This window comes from Schistocerca cancellata, chromosome 11 (assembly GCF_023864275.1).
Source record: "Schistocerca cancellata isolate TAMUIC-IGC-003103 chromosome 11, iqSchCanc2.1, whole genome shotgun sequence".
In the NCBI taxonomy this organism is placed as follows: domain Eukaryota; kingdom Metazoa; phylum Arthropoda; class Insecta; order Orthoptera; family Acrididae; genus Schistocerca; species Schistocerca cancellata.
The window spans coordinates 60,530,125-60,552,893 of record NC_064636.1 but is presented as its reverse complement, the minus strand read 5'-3'; positions in this window follow the sequence as shown (position 1 = coordinate 60,552,893).

Below are 22,769 nucleotides of genomic sequence, written 5' to 3'. Positions count from 1 at the left end.
CTTATACTTATAACATAGGAACTTCTGCAAAATATTTTTATCTCAAACTACGACTTTATTTTACATCAAATTTTAAATGCAGTGGTAATCTGATAACTGGGCTGTGCAAGAATGTCAGTGCATATTGGTACTTATCCAAATAAAGGGCCATCACTCGGGTGTTTGTTAAGCTTATGATTTGCATTTTTTTCATAAGTTAGGAGAAGCACATACTTAAGACATGTAATTATTTTAGCAATAAAGCTACAAAAGAAATTTTTGAAAAATATTATTGTTTCAATTTCAGAAAAACTGCAAGTATACGGAAAAATGCTTATATCTCACTTCTCCAACCTGATGCGAACCTTATTTTGGCCTTAAATAGTCCCCTAACTTTCTAATAAAATAAAAATTTTAATGGGTTTTATGCTAATTGATACACACATGGAATTCAAAATACTTTTTGCTGTGATGGAATAGGGAAGAACATCCACTTACTGTCTCACTGCCTCAGATGCAAGGATATCAAATTAGCATTTTTAAATATAGCTCATTCTAGACCTGCTAGTTAACTTCAAGTGTAAAAACTTATTTCCTTTCATTTGCCTAATTCAGTAATTTATTAAAGACCATAATTTGTGTGTTCAGCCAATCATCTGCCCACAGTGATAAAAAAGTGTTCTTAGACAGCAGTAGCTTGTCTGAAATATTTATAGGCATGAAAACACGCAACACTTCCCGAAATTCATTGTTGAATATAACTGGTATGCAACAATCAGCCTATTTGCCCTCGGCTACTCTTTGTCTTTCTGTGAGACAGATTATTAGCGATGCAACCTTATAATTCCACTTGTATAAAGTATGTTTTAAGTGAATTGTGATGGAAAATGTGAATTCTCACAGAGTTGGATAATTACTAAAAACACCATGTCTTTTGACCACCTATACCTTACTAAAAACTCTAGAAAAAATAGAAGAGCTGAATGAAGACTGAGATTTGATATTGCTGCAAACCACTATAAGCCTTCCACAAGATCAAGAAAGTCCTACTATATGTGGACATCATTGGTACTGTTACTTAAAAGTTTTTGAAAGTTATCAAATATTTTTGTCATCCTTTCAAAAACCACAGACAAACGGTTAAAAAATATTTGAGGTCACTTTGCTTGTCTTTGACTAAAACATTAAGTGCTGGAAGAATCTACGCAAAATGAATCAAAAAACTGTGCACATGTTGTAAGATTTGTGAACTGAAAACTGACATCAGTTATAGAAATGTGATGCAGTATTGACCCAGAGGTGACATTTCATGAATCAGTAGTAAAATGTCTTCTAATCTAAAAGGTTAGGAGAGTAACTTATTCTGAAAAGCCTTCCTCTTCTGAAAAGCCTTTCATTCAATGAAAATGCCCCACAATGAACATGCACTCATCCTCAACAAAATTCTTTTATAGCAGCTGTATATAATGATAGGCAGTACTTTGCCTTTGTCAGAAATGTGTGTGATGAAGAAGGAGAGGTTGAACTACTTTTTCACCACCAACCTGGACCAGCAGTGTCATTGTTTTGGACTGAGAAGGAAGACTCTTGTTTTGTGCCTTTGGAAAACATTTTACGTGCTGTTTGTGTACCAAATTCAACATCATTACGCTGAGTGTATTACTTTAATTAAAAGATATGAAGTTAACAGAATATAACATGGCACAGTAGAAAAAAAATACGGATATGCTCTTAAGTGTTTCTTTGACAGTTTCATATATCTTCACTGCTGAACATGTACATTATAAATTAACATTAGTGTGGCTAGAATAATTGTTGTTTAAAGATGATAATTTGACCCCCTAATAAAGTTAACCCATGTAATTAAAATGTTTGATTTAAATTTATAACTTTAGTCTGTGTATTTTCATGAGGCACCCTTGCTATAGATTGTCAGTTTACATAATCTGATTTGAATGATCATCTGAACAATGATGTATGTTAAATGAAAGTGCTGCTTTTTTTCTTTAAAAGAAATATCAGAGCTAAAAGAATCTTGTATCAGCTGCCAGAAACTGTTTTATATATTTAAAAATCAGTTTTTTTGACCACAACAGCTTAAGTTGATTTTCTATATTCCCACAAGAAAAGAATAGTTATAAATTTTGTTCCAATTAAGGTATATTCCTTTGGTCACATCTCGAAAAATATGACAGTGGTGTTCAAAAAAATATTTCTGTTATTATTATCATTGCTATTTTTGTCTGAAGTAATACAATCAAAATGACAAACTTCAGTTTCTGCATTTACGCTTGTAAAAAATTTCCATTTTTCCCCTCAGAGCATGTGAAGCACGCGGAGAAATTTTGCACTGACTATTGCCATGCAGAGTAACAAGTAGAAAATGTTTGTTGAAAATCTGGAGCAGTGGGTGTTAAGTATGGATGATTTTGTGGCTTAGAATTATTATTTTTTTCATCACAATACAAAGTATTGTGATTTCACATTTATTTGTGTGTCCGTTCGAAAAACACATTAATAATTTTATTTCATTACAATGTGTACTGTCTTGGGAATTATTAAGATCAATTGTAAATTCCCATCAGACTTGGAGAAATGTGATATAAGTATTTTTCATGGTGTCTGTACTTTTTCTGGAAATTGGAAAGTGACACATCCTAATTTTTTTTTTAATTGTTCTTTGTAACTTTACTGCTTAAATAATTACATATCTGTTAAATATGTGCTTCTTTTAACTTATGAAAAAGATTCATAATTGAAAGCTTCGTAAACACCTTAGTTATGGACATTTTGTAGGTAAGTACCATTTTCCATTAACATTCTTGCGGAGCCCAGTTATCAGAATATCATTACATTTACAATTCAATATTAAAAGTTTTTAGTCTGAGAGCAAAAAGATTTTTCAGAAGTTCTTATAAGTATGAGTAAATATGCAGATTTTCATGAAAATCTGAGATGAGATGATGGGTGACATGACCAGCATTATTCAACATGTGATGACCCTGAACCTATATTTTGTACACAGCTATATGCTCAGAATGTCACTAACTTTCTCTAATTCATCTCATCCTTCATATTTTTCCACAATTTGCACATCTGCAAAATATTACCTTCAATAATAATGTAATAACTTATGCCATCAATATTGTAAAGCACTTAGAAAAATAATCAAAATTTGTTTTTTTGGGCTAACAATATGATTACAGTTTTCATTAAAAACATACTATACATCCATAACATACAGAATGTTCTAATGTCATCAGACATTACACTGCACATCTGCACATTTTATTATGATGTGGGACATTGAAAATTATTTACAAAAACAAATACATCTTGTAGTTTTTTTTTAGTTCATTTACACAAAAATCCAAAGTATTTAGTAATAAGTACACAAAAAATTTCTTATTATGTATTCAACAGTTACAAGATTATCAAATTTTAAATATTAATTACCACTTTGCTACATAAACCAAATCCATGTAAGTTTACAGAATCTAATTATTCCCATTGGCTTCACTAGGGAAATCATGTGACACCATGACCACACCAAGCTTTACTTCACAGACAAGAAAATTTGCAATGTCTCAGTTTCTTTACAAGACAGGCAAGACAATGTAACGAAAATTTAATACAGATTCAGATTAATAAGTACAAAGAACCTCAGATCTGAACTTTTTCCCTTCCAGGTGTGAATCGTAATGCCAATGGAGTACAGAACCGCAACAGATATTGGTACCACAGAAAACATATGGCAAAAAGAAATGCAAGTTAATTTTCTAGATGATGTACACAAAATATGACTTTCCTTTGTTTTGCTTGACACTCAATGCAAACAGGTGTTGTATAGTGGTTAAACTTTTCTTTCCCTCAAACCTCCATTTAAGTTGAATGTATGAGTGCCAATTTATGAAGTTCTACAAATTTCCAAGAGATGGAACACACATGATACACAGTTACTGGGTTAGTTTCCAGTTTGTTAGAGTTCATGGTAAAAGCTATTGAGGACTCATTTCCCTTGTGGAAAAAGCATATTTACATTATTTCACTTGGGCAGACTTGACACTTATATCTCACAAACCAGGGGATATAACTGTAGAAAATGGGAGTGCATTACATCTTGTGGTGACATGTTACATCATTTGTTGTTATGGAATTATTAAAACTTAACAGAGTACAGATTTTAGCAATATCCTTGCACGATGTTTTATTGGTTGTTGGGTAAGACACAAGTCACTGAAGGTCACCCATTGTATAGCAGGTGACATGAAAGATGATAGACACATTCACTGCTGAAAAGATATTTGTGTGTGGAATCGTAACATTTTTAGCATGTATAGGCAGTAGTGACAAGCAAGTTTCTCTAGTCTCATTCAAGAGTGTCAGAAAAATCCTACCATTAAAAGATACAGCCAAACTTAGCTTGCACAAAGAGACACAAAATTGTGATGGTGAATCAGAGCAAGTAATAAGTTTGAGTATATTGTGTGGAAACTGTAGTGGAACATAACTGTGTACCAAGCCCTCATTTCTTGATACAAAAAGAGTCAAGAGAGCCGTGTAAACATTACTAATCTTACTGATGCAGCGAATTTTTACATAAACCATACATAAAGTGTAGTTAGAATTGCCAGTCATCTTCAAGTAACAGGAAATGAACTTAGCACATGTGCACATGTACCTGCTTCCTGTTACAATTAGACATCAATGTGTGTGCCTGTTTTACATTAATATTGTTGGACATAAAACAGAGGCACATGTGGGTCGCTAACAGTAATATGAAATAGGCACTTACGCACAGGTGACATGACATTTACACTTCCCATTACTGGACCAGTACCTTACTGAACTGTCAAACGCTACACACAAAGGCTGTCTTTTAGATACAGCATTATGGAAATTCTCATGGCAACAGTGGTGAGAGCTTTTACTTTTGTATATTTAAATGTAAATTTCTGTAAAATTTGATCAGGTTTTTTTACTAAGAACCATTCACAGTATTACTTCTCTTGTTTCAAACTTCCATTGGTACCACTATGCTATGTATTTCTCCTGTAACTCTGACAATGTCCATAGTGTGTGTTTGTAGTGTAGTGCAATAATAACAATAATAACAACAATTATAACTATTATTATTGCTATTATTATTATTTCTTTCCTTTCTCAGACGTTATGTCTGGTTAAAAATGAAAAGTGACGTGGACGTTGATCAAACGTGACTTCCTTTTAACTGTATGGTACATGTTACATTGCATTTAGGAACTTTCGGGTAACTGAACATGCATCAATAATTACAGATTTCTGTAGTTGGATGTATAAGTTTGGATATAGCTGTATTGTGTTGATGTACTGGTGGATATTGTGTGGTATGACTCCTGTAGTTGACAGTATAATTGGTATAATGTCAACTTCATCCTGATGCCACATGTCCTTGACTTCCTCAGCCAGTTGGATGTATTTTTCAATTTTTTCTCCTGTTTTCTTCTGTATATTTGTTCTATTGGGTATGGATATTATGATTAGTTGTGTTAATTTCTTCTTTTTATTGGTGAGTATGATGTCAGGTTTGTTATGTGGTGTTGTTTTATCTGTTATAATGGTTCTGTTCCAGTATAATTTGTATTCATCATTCTCCAGTACATTTTGCGGTGCATACTTGTAGTGGGAACGTGATGTTTTATTAGTTTATGTTGTATGGCAAGTTGTTGATGTATAATTTTTGCTACATTGTCATGTCTTCTGGGGTATTCTTTATTTGCTAGTATTGTACATCTGCTTGTGATGTGATCTACTGTTTCTATTGGTTGTTTGCAAAGTCTGCATTTATCTGTTGTGGTATTGGGATCTTTAATAATATGCTTGCTGAAATATCTGTTGTTTATTGTTTGATCCTGTATTGCAATCATTAATCCTCCAATCTCACTGTATATATTGCCTTTTCTTAGCCATGTGTTGGATGTGTCTTGATCGATGTGTGGCTGTGTTAGATGATACGGGTGCTTGCCATGTAGTGTTTTCTTTTTCCAATTTACTTTCTTCGTATCTGTTGATGTTATGTGATCTAAAGGGTTGTAGAAGCGGTTATGAAATTGCAGTGGTGTAGCCGATGTACTTATATGAGTGATTGCTTTGTGTAGTTTGCTAGTTTCTGCTCATTCTATAAAGAATTTTCTTAAATTGTCTACCTATCTATAATGTAGAATTTTTATGTCGATAAATCCCCTTCCTCCTTCCTTTCTGCTTAATGTGAATCTTTCTGTTGCTGAATGAATGTGATGTATTCTATATTCGTGGCATTGTGATCGTGTAAGTGTATTGAGTGCTTCTGGGTCTGTGTTACTCCATTTCACTACTCCAAATGAGTAGGTCAATTTTGGTATAGCATAAGTATTTATATTTTTTGTCTTGTTTCTTGCTGTCAATTCTGTTTTCAGTATTTTTGTTAGTCTTTATCTACATTTTTCTGTTAGTTCTTCTTTAATAATTGTATTGTCTTTTCCTATTTTTTGTCTGTATGCTAGATATTTATAGGCATCTGTTTTTTCCATCACTTCTATGCATTTGCTGTGGTTATCCAATATGTAATCTTCTTGTTTAGTGTGTTTTCCCTTGACTATGCTATTTTTCTTACATTTGTCTGTTCCTAAAGCCATATTTATATCATTGCTGAATACTTCTGTTATCTTTAGTAATTGGTTGAGTTGATTTGTTGCTGCCAGTAGTTTTAGATCATCCATGTATAGCATATGTGTGATTTTGTGTGGGTATGTTCCAGTAATATTGTATCCATAATTTGTACTATTTAGCATGTTGGATAGTGGGTTCAGAGCAAGGCAGAAACAGAAAGGACTTAATGAGTCTCCTTGGTATATTCCACGCTTAATCTGTATTGGCTGTGATGTGATATTATTTGAATTTGTTTGGATATTAAGTGTGGTTTTCCAATTTTTCATTACTATGTTTAGGAACTGTATTAATTTAGGATCTACTTTGTATATTTCCAATATCTGTAGTAACCATGAGTGGCGTACACTATCAAAAGGTTTTTGGTAATCAATTCAGCGACTTTTGTTTAGTTTTAGCTTGATATGTCAGCTCTGTATCTATTATCAGTTGCTCTTTACATCCTCGTGCTCCTTTGCAGCAGCCTTTTCGTTCTTCATTTGTAATTTTGTCCTGTGTTGTATGTGTCATTAAATTCGTTGTAATGACTGAAGTTAATATTTTGTAGATTGTTGGTAGGCATGTTATGGGGCGATATTTTGCTGGGTTTGCTGTGTCTGTTTGATCTTTAGCTTTCAAATAAGTTATCCCATGTGTAAGTGTATCAGGGACTGTGTATGGGTCTGCAATGTAATTGTTAAATAATTTAGTTAGATGTGAATGTGTTGAGGTGAACTTCTTTAGCCAGAAATTTGCTATTTTATCATTTCCAGGGGCTTTCCAATTGTGCGTAGAATTAATTGCTCGAGTGACTTCATGTTGCAAAATTATCACTTCACGCATTTGTGGTATCATCTTGTATGTGTCTGTTTCTGCTTGTATCCACTGTTCATGTCTGTTATGTTGTACCGGGTTTGACTATATGTTGCTCCAGAAGTGTTCCATGTATGTTATGTTTGATGGATTGTCTATTTTAATGTGTGTTATCTATTGTCTGGTAAAATTTCTTTTGGTTTGTGTTCAATGTTTGGTTTTGTTTCCTTCTATTTTCACTTTTTTTGTATCTTCTAAGTCGTTTGGCCAATGCTTGTAAATTCTGCTTCTTTTCATCTAATTGCTCTATTGTTTCTTGTTGTGAGATTTTACCTAACCTTTTTCATGTTTTGTCTGATATTTCTTTTCTTATAAATTGTGTTAGCTGTCCGATGTCTTTTCTCAGTTTTTCTATTCTTATCTGTAGCCTGTGTTGCCATGCTGGTTTTGTGGATTTCTTCTGTGTGTTGGTTAGTTCTGATCTCTGCCTGGTGTGTATATTTAGTGTAGTGAGTGCTCCTATTTTATTGTTATTATTGGTATTATTATTATTATTATAAGGAATATAGAAGAGCATTTTGTACTTCCAATCTTGCTTCCTGCTACCAATACTCACTACCACAATAAGGAAGGATCAGTAGCAGAACAATGAGCACACAGTTGGGTATCTACTTCAACTATTGATTGCGCATTATATTGATGAAGGTATGGCAAGTGGTTTATTCATGACTTTCACTTTGGTTGACAATTCCTTCCATTTTTAAATTAAGATGTGCAATTGTCATACTACTGTGTTTACACAACTTGCTTCACCCCAACCACACTTTTTAATGTAAAACTGAAAAACCTTCCAATGTAAGTGATAGTTGTAGACACTTAACTCACCATATTCTGATCAATCCATTTCATTTTGGCTATCATCTAGCAAATCACCAATTTTTGCAGATGCTGAATTCTTTTACATTTTTATTTTGCCAAATGAAATAAAATTTCATTATGTGAACCTCTTGTTAGCATAGACTAAGATTACTCACGTACTAGTTGCAGACAGCTCAAATTTTACATAATACTGTTAAATCTATGTAAACATCCACAAAAGCATATTAGGGCAAATACCAGTTCATGTTTCACAAATTCTATCTCCATTTAAATGAGTATTCCTACATTTAAGAAGATGATGTCGCTGCTAAAGGAAGAACGTTTTCTGTAGGGTTCAACAATCTTCCAATACATTTCACATTTTTAAGTTCCTCTGATACTTTTTTATTGTATCATTGTCACAATTGTGAGTGAGATTTATAATATTCCGACATGTCTATCTTGCCTCTCGAAATAGAGATGAAGAATAAGCTGATGGTTCGGGAATGTTATGCTCCTCATTCATTGCACCATCGCTTCTTGACTCCTCTTATTTGTGTATTACACAATCAGTTTGTGAAATACAGCTGCCACTTGCACCATACCCATATGTCCTAACTAGACAAATTGATGAGCTATTTCTGTATTTCCTATTTAGTTTGTCAAAACCCCATTCAGGATACAAAATGAAGATGGTACAAAAATGTTTACATGTATATTCATGCTTTTTTGGTAATCCTCGCACGCACAACTTGCTTCTCCGAAGTTTGCAGTATACCTAAAACCTTTGAAGTGTCACATTTCACACAGAAAACACCCTCACTTATCACTGACACTGACTCTACTGAAGCTTTCCTCTGCAGAACAATACTGTTTCTACATGTGTGTTATAAATGCCTTGTGTCTTTCCATGCAAAAATGCAGGTAGATCTTCATTGTTCTTTCTAATAACAGAATTCTTTCTAATAACAGAATTTGTGAGGCTAGGAATGAAACTAAACCTTAACAACTCCCATTAATGTTTTGTCTATGTCATAGTACAAAAAAGACTTTTTAACCTTCTTGTTCACTGTTTCAGAACCATGTGTGGTTCTAATATTGGAAAAGATGCCAATGTTCTCAAAAGCTCTCACCCACTTATCAGCAGCGGAGAGCCATTGATTTTTAAAATAAAGAAGATTGTTGGGGTTCCTATGAAAAACTTCATGAGCCTTTAACATTTCCACATTCAATCTGAACTGTTCTTCAGATGGAGACGCTGCAACATAATGCCACAAGTCCAGAACTGACCCCTTATCAGTTCCTACTGTTAGATTCCCTCCCTTCTTAACCCATCACCCCCAAGCCTGTTCTCTGTGAAATGAAAACAAGTATACTTTTGAAAATGGAAACATTTCTTGAATTGCTACACTCTCAGACTCCAAGGAATCAGTAACCCAGTAGGTGGAGTTGTAACCTATGTTTCACCTCTTGAAAATATGTAGAGCCTTAGCAATTGAATTTGTATCTTCTGCCTGAACAAAGAAAAAAACCTACCACTAAACAACATCTGTTTGGTTTCACTGTAACAAAAAATAAAGGAATGTCATTCTTTGTTGTTTTGTAGGTGGCATGAAACAAACATACATCTCCATATTTTTTCAACATATCCTTCTGCCTTGCATTCTTGTAACAAAAGAGTAATGGCTGTATTTCTCCATCAACATCTCAAAAAGACCTGAAAAAAATATTGTCACCTCTATATTCTCTTTTGCCACTCATTAATCTGCATTTGCAAATCATCTTCACACGCTTTTCTTCAGTTTCGTAAGGACCCTGTACACATGACTACATATTGTTAGATGTGTGAGGTAAAACGTACTGTTCATATTATCTTGCTTGTGTGGTCCAGTGAAGGTTATGTTCACAAATCTTTCAAGGTGCAACTTTATTATTCTCACAGATGTAGTTCCATCTTTAACAACATTCGCTATTTCCTCAGGTAACAAGTGATGTATGTCTCCACTGGGTTTTACACTTTCCGTACTGTGGGTATGGTGGTCTGGTGGTGATGCCCTCACATAAAAGCGAAGACCACTTTCAGGTTCAGTGACCATCTCCAAAGCCAGTTTTAAACTATGAAGAACCTTTAACACGAAAATAATTATATATAACAAAAGAGACATAACATATTAAGTACAAAGAGTTTGTGAAACAATAGACTATTTCTAGAACAAATGATACAAAAACATCCAATTACAGTACAGAAACCACATATTTACTTTTTTTAATTTCATGTTCATTTATTGATTGAACAGAATAGCCTGGATACACTTTAACAGATTTATCTGAAAAGGTATCAGCACAGTCATTCTTTTTCGTATCCATAATCAACAATCTCTTTCTTGCTGGGTTGACATGGTCAGCCTAAAAGTACAAAGAATATTAATTATAACATTAAATGCTACATTCAGAAGAGCCACATACAGGGTTTTCTCTAGGCCAAAATAATTTGAATTTTAGAAGAAACCTAACAGTGAATCCTGAATTATAAGGTACATAACACTATAAGAATGAACTACTCTAAGTCAGTATCAATATTTAAATCTCATACTGAAGTAGTGTTGCCAAACACCTTTAAACTCCACGTAAACACATTAGATAAATAGCTCGTTGGCCAAAGCAACAATGAAATCTTAATTGTCAGACAAAAACGAAAGTGCTCCAGTGAATATAATATTTTCCTTTCAGATACAGAAAAGTGCTAATACTAAAATCATAAATTGTAGAAAAAATGAAACATATAATACACAACATAACATAACAACAACAACAAAAGAAGAGAACACCAAGATATTCATATAGTGAAATCACACCCAATAGTTCTAAAATATGTCAGAAAAAATAATGATTGTAATGCTTCATAATTACTCGTAGCATAGTTTTCTGGAGTACTGTACAGATGGTATAACCAATATCAGTGAGCAAGGTTTAAATGATAATACCTCCATCAGTCAAAATATGCATTTTAGTTTCAAACTGCAACAACCTGTAAGCCTTAAGGGCTCACTTTCAGGGTTTATGCTTCATAACACTTCATTTCATACAATCACTGACGTAAGAACTCCACATGTGTGTTGCACTGTACTTCGCATAAATTTTTGACAATTTAAACAAAGAAATTACTGAGTGTTTTGCTAAACCTATCAAGTTTTGGGACGTGCAGTGCCTTTTGCTTACCAGTTAGTGAAAATTTGCCATAAAAATATTTGGCACCTCATATGTACTACACTGATGAAGTTATAACATGAAATGTGAAGATGTGTAATGTCCATGATCAGTGCACAGGTATGGTACTGCAAAACACTGTGGTTTCAAAATGTAACGTAAAATCTTTGTAATTACTGCAGAATCAAATAATTCCTGCAGATCATCTTTCATACACAAAGATGAGACGATGTCTGACCAATGCCAAAATCTTAAAAATCCAAAGTAAATGCCAAATTCATGTCCTGCACACAGGAAAAGGGTGTAATAAGCTTCCAAAAGCAGATCAAAAATCGGACTGATATTATCTTCATCAGAAAAGTTCTAAACTCTGTTAAACAGCAATAAAATATTACTGACCTAATTTGTGGTTAAGGATAACATTTAGTTCTGTTGAATAGTACAGTGCCAAACTATTCTAACAAACAAGTGTTTTAAGCCCACATATGCTGAAAATGTTTTCCATAAGTGACTGTGCTTTTCATGTAACAGAATGTACACATTGGAAGAATCTACAATTAAAAACCCAGTAAAGAAAAATGTTATTGCCTATTATCAGTCATGATTAGGCATGTATGAGCAACACATGTGTAGTTGTGCTGTAGCCATATATGTTTATGCAATCATAAGCATAATATTTGTTTCAGGGATCTTCTCTCTCTCTCTCTCTCTCTCTCTCTCTCTCTCTCTCTCTCTCTCTCTCTCTCTCAAACACACACACACACACACACACACACACCACACACACACACACACACACACACATTGCGAGAGTTCCTTTATAGATGGGGCCAACAAGCTGAATTGGTTTGGTGTAATATAACAAAACAATCAAGAAGTTTTGCATTATACAGAGATGTAGAACAGGAACTGGGCTATTTCAGCCATTTTCTGCACAAAGTGGGGTGAGGTGAAAGGAGGAGTACAGATTTTGTTGGAAGTTGTAAATGAAGTAGTAAATGAGATGGAACCAAAAGTAGAAGAACCCCTTCCCACTCTTCAACCCAGGAAGGACTCTATTTGTGGAAGGAACTGATAAACTGTCTGGCAGCTAAATGGCCAGACCGCAGAGAACAAGCACTTTAGGTTGCTTCTTTCACGACCTGAAAAACAATATCCATATTTTAATGACTGGGACCTGATAAAACTTCTGACACTACTCTCCCAGCACACTACCAATGTCTACTACTGAGCAAATTAGTATTACACCTCTCGACACCATTAGGCTTGATGATAATAATTACTAAGAGACACTGCCTCTCTGTCCATTATGGCCTTCTTTCTTAAATGCCAACAAAGATAATTTCATGTAATTATTATGAATTCAACCCAGTTCACTAAGAAAATAAAGAAGTCCATTAGAGATTGGAGCCTTCCAGCATCACTCTGCAAGGGGCTTTAGCACGACAATTGTGACTTATGAAGAAGTATTTCTAGTAAACTATCACATCAGAATTTTGAGCTCTTTTCCCAGTTCTGCAGAAAAATAATTATGAATTAAAGATGGGGCCACCTTTTAGCATACACAATTATTGTTTTATTTTAATACCTAAACATTTATCACAACAGTTATGGCATCTTCAGTGGTTTATTTCTTTTATTTTCATTTTATTTACTGCATCCGCCAACCAAAATCAACCACTTTTCTATATTTATACATTTGTCTTCAGTCCCATGGCTGATTTTGGTTGCTGGACACAGGACACAAAATCATAATAAACGTAAGAAAAATAAAAGAAAGCGCTGAGGATGCCACAACTGTGGTGATACATATTTGGGTATTAAAGCAAAACAATAATTATGTACTTGCAAAAAGACTGACCTATCTTTATGGCGACTTGGACATTACAATGGCCCAAAAAATGAAAATTTTGGTTATCATTGGCTATAATCCTGTCATTATAAAAATATATACTTTATGTATAGTAGCTCATCATTTTCATGTTCAAATGCTTTTCTAGACCAGATGCTGCACCTGTTTGTATTATGTCAGTTGCCAGAAGTGATGTGCAATACACTCACTACCTCGGTGATGGTGTCTCTAAATGCTTCACTTCTTTAACTTCGGAATGCTTGCAAAAAACTATTTTTGTTGCCATATCAGCTCTTCAGATAGGTGTGAGGGTCACTGAAATATGTTGGAATGATTTAGAAACAAGCAGATTAACAACAACTAGCAGACTAGGCATGAGAAACAGGGACAACATGAAAAGTGGGCTTCTATGAGTGGACAGGCAATGTCTTACTGAAGCGGAAAAAACTGATGAAATCATGACAACGGAGTCGACAATAAAAAAGAAAATTAAGAACACTATATAAGATGAGAAGGCTCTCAGAATCAAAAGGATTATGAAGCTGGAATGTTTCAACATGCTACCATTAAGAAGAAAATGGTACACATGTCTTTAGTTTCAACTTCACATGAACAATGGGTTTGCATGATTAGGCATCATTATCTCATCCATTATTTGAATTAAAAAAACTAAATTTTGCATGAATAATAATATAGTACTTGGCTACAGAGTGAATCATATTATTGAACTATTAATTAAATATTTTACCCTGGTGAATGTCACATTTTCTTGAAGAAGGCAAAAAATGACTTCTAAAAGTACCTTTTTAAAGATACACTAAACAAAATCTCCCTGGTTTACCATTTCAAGGATATAATAATTAAAAGAATGTATTTAATTTGACCTTTTATTTTGGTCACTATGGAAGTACAGTGTACCTAAAATAAAAATTGCATGTAATTCAGTACATAAGACAGAAATCTTTTTTATTCCACAGTGTTTAAATTTAGTATCGGGGTCACAGTACACTAGCTGGTTGATTTAAGTCTCGTTTCAATATTAATTAATTTTTTATGTTGTCCTATATCAAATTACTAGTAAAAAATACAGACAATGACGTCCACATCCCCTTAATTCATTATTATTTGTAGTAAATGAATGTAGTGGCATCATAACCAAGTAATGTAGCTTAGGAGGATTAATCCATACCTGTACACGTGTGTGTTTTTTTTTGTGTGTTTAAACTAAGCCTGTGAGTACTTGTACGTCAGAGCATCCCTAAAAAGTTATGCCTATGATTGCATAAACACATATATAAATAAAAATAAGTAAATGCAGTTTCATATCACATACCACGAGCTCTCGAAAAACAGTCTCCTTTTTACTGTAATATTTGGGACCCATCGTGCGTTCTTGGTAGCTGGAAATTTCACTGAAAATGGATATCCTATAAATGGGATCTCAACGTTACTACTATGGGGGTGAAATGGTATGTGGAAGCTTTATTTTGAAAATAAAACGGTATGCAACATCTACTAAAATATTCGCAGCTGTAAAATTTTATGTAAACATGCCTCATCAAACTACCCCTTCTTTTTGTATATTTTAACTGCAATTGTTTCCTCTTCTCATGAGTAAATTTGATTTTTTGTCCCCGTATTGTGTAAATGAACAGTTTTCCTGTGATATTTTAAGTAATCCCATCTCTGAAGAGAAACATTTCCCACTGTACAGTTATTCTGAGCATGTGGGCACGCATTGAGAACTTATGCACTAATACTGAGCACATCAAGAGGTTTGGAAATGTATTGCGCTGTCTGGAAATAACGCTGAGGTGAGAAAAAGTCATGGGAAAGCAATGTGGACAGATACAGATGGTGGTAGTGTCTCTTACACAAAGTGTAACAGAGCAGTAGATTGGCGAAGCTGTCATTTGTACCCAGGTGATTCGTGTGGAAACGTCATTATTGCCACATGACAGGAATTAGCAGGCTGTAAACACGGAATAGTAGTTCTAGCTAGACTTTCCATTTAATAAATCGTTGGGAAATTATATATTATGAGGTGCACAGTGTCAAGAGGGAGCCAAGAAAACCATATTTCGGGAGATACCTCTCACCACAACCAGCAGAGTGGCCAACGGGAACCACTTGCTTGACGAGAGAGCGTTTGATAAGGGTTGTCAGTGCTAAGAGACACGCAACACTGCATGAAATGGTTGAAGAAGTCAGTGTGGGACATATGACGAATCATCTGTTAGCACAGTACAGGGAAATCTGACGTTAATGGGTTATAACAGCAAACGACAGAATCACACCGTACAGTAATGGGGCACATTAGAGACATCAGTTTGTGCACAAAATCCGGCATCGGCGACACTTTCGCAATTATGGATGGCTAAAGAGGCGGGATGGCTCAATATTTCAGTAGGGGATTTCCAACGACTTGTTGAGTCGCCGCTGTATGGAGTTGCTGTGTTACATCTGGCAAAAAGAGGTCCGTTACGATGTTTGGAAGTATCCTATCACTTCTGCCACCTTGTTGTGCTGTCCAAAGACCTTATTGGGAATGACTTTGCCGGTCTCTCCGGTGCCACAGTCTGTGGCCGTCTTTATGTTCCCTATCCATTCCTGTTCTGCTGAAAAAGAGTTCAAACCTAACAAACGAGCGTGCCTAATTTGGAAATGAATCAATCGTTGCTGCCATGATGGAATATTAGCTCCGAAATATTTAGGCTGATTCGTAAGAGTCGTTGCTTACAAATTGTAGGGACGAGTTCCCTACACCCACAAAGCAAAATGGAGTGACTTGGCGACACCCAACAACAAACGGTGACGGCGCCAAGCCGGGTGGAAAGACATGGGCCGTACCTTCCGAGGTGGCGTGCGGAGCTGCCATCTGTCGGCAGCAGCGAGCAACAACTCCATTCAAGCTTTGTGCAATTCGCTTTAGCAATTATCAGGCTGGCAGGAAAGTGTTGGAAGTAACGAACATTTCCTTAATGAAAACAACAATCAATTTTTAGTTTGTTATCCGAGTATCTATAAACAGTAGGAGCTTGTTAACAATTATTGAGAGTAATTCTTCATACCTGACAACATTTGTTGTAAGGTGTTCATGATATGTACGTCAAAGATGCTTCTAAACAGCAGCAGACAGACCGCGACTTCTGCGATGCCTGTGACAATACCAGTAGAAGTCTAAATTTTGGAAAAGGCTCGGATCGCAAGGCTTAGATCCGAGCCGATATGCATAATAAAATTGTGGCATTTGTCTATGCCGATGATAGTCTACTATAGGAAGTTACTAATTAGAGATGGCCAAACTGAAACACCCAACTGTTTCGAAACAGCGTTACAGTGAAACACCTTGTGTGTTACGATATTATAGGCTGTCACATTATATAATCTTGAGTGTCAACTGTATAAATATTGTCATAAAAACACAAATGAGGTGCGAGACCGCCAATCATATAGCAGAAGGTGTGAAACTTTCACTTAGGCGTCTTTGCAGTTCCATATTTCGTGTAGCAGCAAATGCACTGCTTTCGTGTCATGTGACTTTCATACTTTCCAATTGGCCGAGGTCAGACTTAATATGTTTGACATAACAGATTTTGCCAAACTCGTTTCCCTGTATTCTAGTGCATAATTTTGATAGATTTTATGAGTGATAATCTGTATGTGGTCCTGAAAAGGCATATCATGAGATATAATTTATTGAGATAACATCCTGGAAGCGAGGCACTGAATTAACATTTATGAGTATGCAACTCACACTTTTACTACCCACAGATAAATTTTCCATTGTTTGTCACACGGAGCAGGATGCAAAGTGACTGATGCACATAGATCAAAAAATTACCGTAACAGACTGGAGGATATAGCGCAATGGTCAAGTATGGCAGTTTCTCATCAAACATTCACAAGTGAGCTGGATACATCTCATAGTAAGTACACTTGATAGAATAGGAAAACATTTCAAGGTAACTGAAATGCAGAGATTCGCATGTTTCTTTGAAGTATAAAATCCAGACGAAAATTTAAAGCAGTTCCTACAGTGTAATGCCTTTGTGATACCTGTATCATGGCAAATCTGCCTCTACACCACCTATAGTTCTTGATAAACAAGTTTGTTTGAGGTACAGGTACATGGAGTTCCCTCAAGTAGTCACAGCAAGCAGATGTATTACCATTTTATTATATACTGGCCCAGGAAATCAGAGATGAAATTATGTTGTTGTAGAAATGCAATTTTTATCACAGTATCTGAACGCCAAAAACAAAGGTATCGAAGTACAACTGTTGATTTGCCTGAGAATATTTTATCATACACAAGTATCAAGATGCCTATAGTGTAATAACTAAACACAGCACATTTACAAAAATATACACACAAAACATATACGTACACAAATCAGATAATTATTCTCAAACACATAAATGAATAAATAACATACTAAAAAAATTAAACTCACTGAATGGTGAGCAAAAACGTGTCTTCTGTGTGCAACAAATTTGAGAAAAATGTTCTTGTAAGGTAGCTACATACACAGTTTAGTGGACTAAACAAAATACAATCAAATATAAATTCAGTGCACTCTGTCCAGAGAAGAACAAAATCAATTGAAATTTTTCTGTTTCATTTCTGAGTAGATCTGCTGTGCCTATTCTAAGTTGTAGTTTAGAAATATCATTTTTGATGCTTTTTCGCTTGAAAGACGGGATCGTCTGTCTGTTATTGTTTGCCCCTGCTTTGAAAACATGCGCTCACATGGAACAGAGGTGGCCATAATACAAAGATGTCGTTTCATTATTTCAAACAGTGTATGAAACACCACATGATTTTCTTTCCACCACAGCAATGGATCTTGTGATCTGTGTATCAGTGGCATCTTCATATATTTATCAAGCTCGACTATACTTGCAGCACGTGGATTGTCTACACTTTGGATCAAGCCACCTACAGCTTGGTCAAAATCTTGCCAAATGTTGCCACTGATAGAAGTGAATGTGCTCACCTCAACTGGTTTGGCTGGTGGCGGATTTTCTGTAGAACACCGAGTGGGTTTCTGTCGTATTGCACAGCACTTGTTAATTATGGCATCTTTTGTTTCTTTTAATCGATGCCCAGTTTTTGGAAAACCATACTCCCTGAAGCGAGGATCCAGTAATGTTGCCTCACAAGCAGTTGCTTTATCTGCAAACTTTTGAACGAGGCGGGTACAGATTCCGTCCTCAAGTTCTGCTGTTGTGACTTGTTCAAAAGGAGATAGTATTTCACAAGATTTTTCAATAACTAGCCAGTCTTCATTGGACAGTTTTGTTTGTGAATCCACACTGAGGATGGCAAGGGTGCTTATAAAGGCTCTTTGATTTTCAAAAGCCTGTCAAACATTTCATATGTGGAATTCCATCTCGTAGGGCAATCTTGTTTCGGTGTTTAAATAGGGACGCCCATTTGCTTCCGAATATTGTGTAATTTCTCAAGTGCTTGAGGACTTCTTTTGAAAAATTCCACTATTGACTTCACCTTTGCCCTTGTGTCTGTAATTGGTTCAAGGCTTGCTTGCACAATTAAATTCAGTGTATATGCAAAACAAGGTACATGCCACCATTTGCATGTCATCACTGCCTTCACCATATTAGGTGCGTTATCTGTAGTGCAAGTTACAATTTTATTGGTGATACCCCAAGTTGAAGTCACATTTTGTAATTCATTGGAAATGTTTTCTGCTGTATGCTTGTCATGGAATTTAAAACTAGATAACAAATATGACTTCAGATCGCAGTTTTCATCAATGAAGTGAGCAGTCACTGCAATATAATTCTCATTTTTCACAGATGTCCATCCATCAGTTGTAATGCAGATGCAGGATGCAGCTTGCACTGCAGATCTTACTCGCACTAGTGTGCTGTCGAACACTTGAGAGAGTAAACTGTGGGAGAGTGTTTTTCTACTTGGTGGTACATAGTTTTCATTTAATAAATAAGTCATTTTTCTAAACTCTACACTCTCAACTACATTAAACGGAAGGTATTCTTTAACAACAAGTCTTGAAACCTGTTCGTCTATTTCGGCTCGTTTGGATGATGTTTGTTTACCACACCTACCCAGAACTGAACTGGTGGAAGTGCTGGGTATTTCTTGCACAGATTGTTCATCAGCACAGGCACTGGAATGGCAGATTTCTGAACAGTTGCTGTGGAAACTGAACTGGTTTCGTCACTGCCCAGATTCATAAAGACTGATTTCGAACGAGTTTCACTTAAATTATCTGTTGGATGCTTATGTCGCAAGTGTCTGTTTAAGCAAGAAGTTGAACTACTTTTAAACGGCAACACTGCCGAGCACAAGTTACATTTAATTTTCTCAGGATTTATCTTCATAAAATAATCCCACACCGGACTTCGTAACGCCATAGCTGAAGACAGAAGAACTAACACGAACTGTACTGGAGGCGGGAAAACACTGGATAAACAATGGATACGCTACTGGGATTCCCACATTTCGTTAGTATGGATAATATATACCCGGCCTGCTAATATCCATGCACACAAAAGAAACCATTGTGGAGAATAGGCACATTGACTATAGACTCACAAATAAAGCCACATAATTCGAATAAATGACAAAATATAAGAGAAAAAAATGTTTGTCCCTTAAGGTGTTTCGAATCATTACTATAAATCCACCATGCTTCTCAGCCCTTCCCGTTCACCATTACATCATCAATGATCCGTCAATCATATTGCTTTTCAAGTGCATCCAATTTTCGTATATGTTTAAAAATTGCCACTCTACGCCTTTTCTAATTCAAAATGTTGTAGGTTTACTTGAGTTTTTTAATATGATTACTGTACATCAACAGATAAGCATATGTTATAGGAGATGTGTAATTTAACTGAATGTTTTTCACACTTTTATTATTTTGGATGCGAATAGTGTGCTTTATTTTATTGTTTGTTAGTGTTTATAAAGTATATACACTCCTGGAAATTGAAATAAGAACACCGTGAATTCATTGTCCCAGGAAGGGGAAACTTTATTGACACATTCCTGGGGTCAGATACATCACATGATCACACTGACAGAACCACAGGCACATAGACACAGGCAACAGAGCATGCACAATGTCGGCACTAGTACAGTGTATATCCACCTTTCGCAGCAATGCAGGCTGCTATTCTCCCATGGAGACGATCGTAGAGATACTGGATGTAGTCCTGTGGAACGGCTTGCCATGCCATTTCCACCTGGCGCCTCAGTTGGACCAGCGTTCGTGCTGGACGTGCAGACCACGTGAGACGACGCTTCATCCAGTTCCAAACATGCTCAATGGGGGACAGATCCGGAGATCTTGCTGGCCAGGGTAGTTGACTTACACCTTCTAGAGCACGTTGGGTGGCACGGGATACATGCAGACGTGCATTGTCCTGTTGGAACAGCAAGTTCCCTTGCCGGTCTAGGAATGGTAGAACGATGGGTTCGATGACGGTTTGGATGTACCGTGCACTATTCAGTGTCCCCTCGACGATCACCAGTGGTGTACGGCCAGTGTAGGAGATCGCTCCCCACACCATGATGCCGGGTGTTGGCCCTGTGTGCCTCGGTCGTATGCAGTCCTGATTGTGGCGCTCACCTGCACGGCGCCAAACACGCATACGACCATCATTGGCACCAAGGCAGAAGCGACTCTCATCGCTGAAGACGACACGTCTCCATTCATCCCTCCATTCACGCCTGTCGTGACACCACTGGAGGCGGGCTGCACGATGTTGGGGCGTGAGCGGAAGACGGCCTAACGGTGTGCGGGACCGTAGCCCAGCTTCATGGAGACGGTTGCGAATGGTCCTCGCCGATACCCCAGGAGCAACAGTGTCCCTAATTTGCTGGGAAGTGGCGGTGCGGTCCCCTACGGCACTGCGTAGGATCCTACGGTCTTGGCGTGCATCCGTGCGTCACTGCGGTCCGGTCCCAGGTCGACGGGCACGTGCACCTTCCGCCGACTACTGGCGACAACATCGATGTACTGTGGAGACCTCACGCCCCACGTGTTGAGCAATTCGGCGGTACGTCCACCCGGCCTCCCGCATGCCCACTATATGCCCTCGCTCAAAGTCCGTCAACTGCACATACGGTTCACGTCCACGCTGTCGCGGCATGCTACCAGTGTTAAAGACTGCGATGGAGCTCCGTATGCCACGGCAAACTGGCTGACACTGACGGCGGCGGTGCACAAATGCTGCGCAGCTAGCGCCATTCGACGGCCAACACCGCGGTTCCTGGTGTGTCCGCTGTGCCGTGCATGTGATCATTGCTTGTACAGCCCTCTCGCAGTGTCCAGAGCAAGTATGGTGGGTCTGACACACCGGTGTCAATGTGTTCTTTTTTCCATTTCCAGGAGTGTATTACGTCATTTCGGAATAGAGCAATCAATTAGAAACGAAGCTTTATTTTCGGAAATCTTAAGCTTCATGCTGTTGTGTGTCAAAAGGATTTCTACACTCTTGAAAGAGTTCGATGAAATAGTATATTAAATTTATTTCCGTATCTGTGCCGTGCCCGAATCTCGTCCGAGACAAAGCGAAATGAAACATCACTGTTTCGATACAGTTAGTCCGTTCCAAGCACAAGGGGACTGAAACAGCGTTATTTTGAAACAACGATACAGTTTCTGTGGCTGGCTCGAGATCGAGTCAGGTCCCGTTATCCGACACAGAGCGGAATGAAACACTACTGTTTCGAAACAGTGAAACATAGCCGTTTCGAAACACTGTAACAGTTCCACGTATCGATACACTGTTCCGAAACATAGAAACAGTAGCCAAGTCTATTACTAATGTTTTTCAGTATTTCAATTCCACTCACACACCTCGTTAACGATAGTTGAAAGTGGTGAAAATCGTAAGTAGCCTTGCTAAACTTCCCAATGCAGACGAACGTAGCCCTGTTTTGGAATCTTACAGAAAAGCAGCCCCGCAACATTTTTAACTCTTCTGTTAATTTCTTTCTCTGCCCACTGCAACTCCACCGTCAGTTACTGTAAACATAAATACTCGTTCTTAGGTTCTATGATGTTCACCGATTTGTTTGCTTCTACGTTAATTATTTATTACTATGTAAACTTCAAGCGACTAAATTTGTTTTTCCTTTTATTGCGTTTGGATCCCACCCAGACGGGATTGACTGGAAACTCTTCAGCCCTGAATCTGTAGCTTGCTTTGGAACTTACTATTGTTGCTTACCTAAAATCGACGACTTCACTTTGTCAGCGAAAGAGATTGATTCGTCCGTGCTGACGGCTGCTGTTTTTTGTAATTGATTCCAGAAAGAATCAAAATCTTATCAACGATTCAGAATCTTGTAAACGAAGAAGTCGCTTCTCTCCAAGATTGTCTGTTGCGTCGCGCTGTG